General features: G+C 44.3%; 1 non-coding gene across 1 annotated transcript; it reads left to right on the plus strand.

Moving 5' to 3' along the window:
* The first annotated feature begins 5172 nt into the window (after positions 1–5172).
* On the plus strand, positions 5173–5310 carry LOC119948233. Its single transcript, XR_005456644.1, has one exon. It is a non-coding gene; the product is annotated as a small nucleolar RNA SNORA7 (small nucleolar RNA).
* Positions 5311–5523: the final 213 nt, after the last annotated feature.

Consider the following 5523-nt stretch of genomic DNA (forward strand, 5'->3'; position numbering starts at 1 on the left):
TTTCCCAGTCCAAGTCTCCAGGACCAGGATTTTTGAGGAATGACAAACCTGTCCTCTCATAGGACAGGTTCTTCTGAGGCAGAAGAGGACAATGGAGACACCCTTTTTTTCTCTTAAAAAACAAAAGCGTCCTGAGCGTGTTGGGTAGGACACTAGACGAGATGGGTAAGCAGCCCCTTCAGCCATCGCAGCCGTCTGGATACAGTATCTCACTTTCAAGAATCCCCACTGAACTCCTGGCTCTTGCTAAACCATTTCCCCGTCACTGTTGTCAGCTTCAGAATCCTTATTGGCACCAAGGCTCTTAACTCATAACCTCAGGGCTGTTTTCACCTTATCTTCCTCTTTCTCTCCTGACATTAATGCGCTTCTGGAACTCTGTCATTTCTTTCACAATAACAACAACACTATGCTATTAGGAAAATGTAAATAAAAATAAATCTAAAATCTGTCCTTTCCATTTTCCTCACTGATGAGAGCCTGGGCCTCATCTCCATCATGCCATGACAACTACTGTAACGGCCTCTTTTCTGGACCTCATCTCCTTGTATTATGCTCTCCTCCCAATCTTGCCTCTTCCGATCATGGAAATCAGGGTCACCATCTTGTCAAAATGCCTCCCCTCCATCCACTTCACTTTCAAATTCTCACCTTCAAAACTCTACCAAATGTGACTATCTGCCCTGTCCTTGCTGTTCCTTGGTATTCTTGGAACTAGAAGGCAAACTTACTGTTCCTTTCTACACCTATTCTCACTTTTTTTTAAAATGGCATTTGTTAAGCACTTACCATGTGCCAGGCACTGTACTAAGCAGTGGGGTAGATACAAGACAATCAGGTTGGACACAGTTCATGTCCCACATGGGGCTCACAGTCTTAATCCCCATTTTACAGATGAGATAACTGAGGCACAGAGAAGTTAAGTAATAATAATGATGATATTTGTTAAGCGCTATGTGCCAAGCACTGTTCTAAGCACTGGGGTAGATACAAGGTCATCAGGTTGTCCCACGTGGGACTCACAGTCCCGATCCCCATCTTACAGATGAGGCAACTGAGGCACAGAGAAGTTAAGTGACTTGCCCAAAGTCACAGAGCTGACAAGCGGCGGAGCCGGGATTAGAACCCACAACTTCTGGCTCCCAAGCCCACGCTCTTTCCACTAAGCCATGCTCCTTCTCCTTTGACTTCACACCCCTTTTCTAGCTACTCCCTACCCTTCGGAGCAACTTCTTGGTTCTCTTCCACTGATAGTGTTTCCTTCCTCTTTTAAATTTCTCCTTGGAAATAACTCCTTCCTAGTAACCTTCTGATTTTGATGTCTTCACTGAACATTTCTGTTTGAAGGGGAATGTTGGTCGATGGCTGATGTGCTGGTGTCTGTCATTTCAATATCTGATTAGAAATGTTAGCTCCTGGAGGGGTGGGGTGGGGGCAGAGGGGTGAGGGTGCTGTCTTTTTTTGTTGTGCTGTACAAGCATATGGTACTCTCTGAACAAAGTTATTAACACTAGATGTCAGGAGCTCAGCTTCCTCTGTAGTATTTAATCCCCAGATTTCAAGTCTGAACTTTGTTTTTATGATTCCAAATGTAACAGGAAACAGCCTCTCTAGTCATTAGCCATACTCCCGCTGCCAGGCAGAAGCGCATTTGAAGTAGACAAATTAGTTGGGGGAAAACATACATTTTGAAAGAATTAACGCATCCCTGGGATGAGAGAGGAAAAACACTCCAGCAAGAAACATTTGCTTTGATTGATCCAGCCAAGGAGGAGAGTTCAATTTATCTAGCTCCTGTAACCATGGGGATAGCTGAACCCACAGGGCTCAGTGAGATCCATATTCCATAAAAATGTCAGAGGTTGGATTTGAAGATGAAGGTCCTGCACAATAACCTCAGACTTAGGGTAATTAATAGGATAATCAAACTCCTTCCCACAGGGTAGTAAAATGGAGATGAGGTGTGACTCCCATGTCTTTTAGGCTTAAAAGTGTAATGAGGAATTGTTAACGTTTAAAGATGCAGGACATGCTGATTGTGGATTCACTATATCAAACCAAATCTTAGCTCCACTGCCTCAGTCGGTCCTTTTTTATGGTATTTGTTAAGTACTTACTATGTACCAGGCATTGTATGAAGAGCTGGGGTGGATACGGGCTAATCAGGTGGGACACAGTCTCACATGGGATTCAAAGTCTTAATTCCCATTTTACAAATGAGGTAACTGAGGCACAGAGAAATTGAATGACTTGCCCAAGGTCACACAGCAGACAAGTAGTGGAGCTGGGATTAGAACCCACGTCCTTCTGAATTTCAGGCCCATGCTCTATCCCCTAGGCCGTGCTGCTTCTCTGGACAATTCTGGGGACTGAGACAGGCAGGTGAGGGGACAGTCTGGGGAAACTCAGGACCTCTTCTGGCCCCAAGAGACCAGGGAAGGGAGGGAAACATAAGCAGAGATTCTCCCCTCCAAAAGTCCCTCACCAGATTGAGTCTGATCTGATTATCTTGTATCTACAATCAATCAATTGTATTTATTGAGTGCTTACTGTGTGCAGAGTACTGTACTAGGCGTTTGGGAGGGTACAACATGAAGTTTGAAGACTCGGTCCTTGCTCACAGTGAGCTCACGGTCTAGAGGGGGAGACAGATTTTAATAGCTCATTGTGGGCAGGGAATGTGTTTGTTATATTTTTGTGTTGTATTCTCCTAGTACAGTGCCCTGCACATAGTAAGCACTCAATAAATACAATTGATTTATTGATAAATAAATATATAAATAGATATACACATAAGCGCTGGTGGGTTGAGGGTGGGGTAAATGAAGAGTGGAAATCCAAGTGCAAGGGTTACATAGAAGGGAGGAGTGGGAGAAGAGGAAATGAGGACTTAATCTGGGAAGGTCTCTTAGAGGAGATATGATTTTAATAAGGTTCTGAAGGTGGGGAGAGTGATTGTCTGTTGGATATAAAGAGGGAGGGCATATCAGGCTAGAGAGAGGATGTGGGGAAGGGGTTGGCAGCAAGACAGAGAAGATCGTGATACAATGAGTAGGTTGGCATTAGAGGAGCAAAGTGTACAGGCTGTGTCGTAGAAGGAAATCGAAGAGATGAGGTAGGAGGGGGCAAGGTGATTGAGTGCTTTAAAGTCAATGGTAAGGAGTTTCTATATGATGTGGAGGTTGATGGGCAACCACTGGAGGTTATTGAGGAGTGGGGAAACATGGGCTTGAATGGTTTTGAAGAAAAATGATCTGGGCAGCAAAGTGAAGTATGGACTGAAATGGTGAGAGATAGGAGGCAGGGAGGTCAGCAAGAAGGCTGATGCAATAATCAAGGTGGGATAGGATAAGGGCTTGGGTTAAAGTGGTAGCAGTTTGGTTGGAGAGGAAAGGACAGTTTTAGTAATGTTGTGAAGGTAGAATCGACAGGATTTGGTGCCAGATTGAATATGTGAGTTGCATGAAAGAAATGAGTGACGGATACAGGACTCGGCAGAAAGTAACGATGAGGCTGATGTCAAAAAGAAGCCTCTCTTTGAAAATTATGGACCTGACTCAGTCTTGAAGGTTAAAGACCAAGAATCTTCAAAGAGGAATTAATCGGAGAAGCAGTGTTGCCTAGTGGATAGAGCCCAGGCCTGGGAGTCAGAAGGACCTGGGTTCTAATCCAGGCTCTGCCACTTCTCTGCTGCATGACCTTGAGCAAGTCGATTCACTTCTCTGTGCCTCATTTACCTCATCTGTAAAATGGGGATTAGGATTGTGAGCCCCATGTGGGACAGAGATGGCATCCAACCTGATTACCTTGTATCTACTCCAGTGCTTATTACAGTGTCTGGCACATAGTAAGTGCTTAATAAATAGTATAAAAAAGTATATCCCCTTCCATTGTGTGGACCCAGCCAGTCTTGTTCCTGCTGGTTCCTAATGGGATGTAGCACTTAGTACAGTGCTCTGCACACAGTAAGTGCTCAATAAATACAATTGAATGAATGAAAGAATGGATTGAGCAGGCAGGCAGGGATATAGAAAATGTGAAGTTCCCCCAAGGGTTTTTTTGCATGGGCGATCCATTACAGCCAAGGGGATCACAGCAAAGTGCTGTTTCTCAGTCTTAACTCACCAACCAGTCAGTTGGTGCTGCTCTCCCTTCAACCCTTGAATAATAATAATAATAATAATAATAATAGTAATAGTAATAATAATAATGATGGTATTTGTAAAGTGCTTACTAGGTGCCAGGCACTGGTCTAAGCACTGGGGTGGATACAACCAAATGGGGTTGGACACAGTCCCTGTCCCATGTGTGGCTCACAGCCTCAGTCTTCATTTTCTGGACAAGGTAACTGAGACCCAGAGAAGTGAAGCGACTTGCCCAAGGTCCCACAGCAGACAAGTGGTGGAGCCGGGATTAGAACCCATGACCTTCTGACTCCCAGGCTCTATCCACTACGCCATGCTGCTTCTCAATAGCTGATACCCTGGGCCATCTCCTTGAATCACTCCTACAGGAGTCCCTGTATCCTAATGACTGCACTCTGGAGGCTCACACACAAGAAGACATGCAGGTGATTGAACCAATCAATCAATCAGTGATATTTTATTGAGCGCTTACTATGTGCAGAACACTGTACTAAGTGCTTGTGAGAGTACGGCATAGCAGATTAAGCTCTGTCCTTAAGGAGCTAGCATTCTATTCTTGATTTGTGTTGTTCGTTTTGGTCTCTCAATGTATTGTTTACACTTGTCCTTATTGAATTTCATCTTAGATTTGATGGACTGTTTCTCTAATGTGACAGCAACATTTTGAATCCTGACTTCTGAGGGGTTAGCTCCATGCCCTTTTTAGTGTCACCTGCAGATATGACTCACTTCCTTTGTTCTAGTCACATCTCTATTCCCAGTGGAGAGGTAACCTAATAGTGAAAAATGGCCAAGCCCCCCGACACAGTCATCACATTTATCTGCTCTCTCAATAGCATTGTTATCCTAAAAATTAGTAAACTGAGTTGCAAGGAATTTGCTTTGCCTTCCCAAAGTGTATAGAAAGCAGGAATATTTAAAGGTGAGTTTCCAGCACCAGACTTTTGACCATCCATTGACAAATATGGGATGGGATCTGGATGGGCGAATTTTTCTCTCTGTGATTTACAGCTGTTAAATCATTGCTGTCCTCTCAGGATCGCACCAGGAGAGTTTCCAGTACTCTACCAGTCTCGGCTATGAGAGGGAGAGTCAAGCAGAGGCATACCCATTCCATTCCTACCTTGGGCAGTGGCTAGAGAGTGGAAGGCAATCTGCTACAAGTCAAAACTCCCCTTTGCTGGGCAGCAGCGGCATTAGGAGAGTCAAGGGCAGAAACTCAAGTTTATTGCGTGGAAGAAGGCAATGTTAAACCACTTCCATATTTTTACCAAGAAAATCTATGGATACACTACCAGAATGATTGCAGTTGGAGGTGGGGCATTCTGGTAGAGATGTATCCATGGAGCCGCTATGGGTTGGAAATGATTCAACAGCA

Source organism: Tachyglossus aculeatus, chromosome X4 (genome assembly GCF_015852505.1).
Source record: "Tachyglossus aculeatus isolate mTacAcu1 chromosome X4, mTacAcu1.pri, whole genome shotgun sequence".
Lineage (NCBI taxonomy): Eukaryota > Metazoa > Chordata > Mammalia > Monotremata > Tachyglossidae > Tachyglossus > Tachyglossus aculeatus.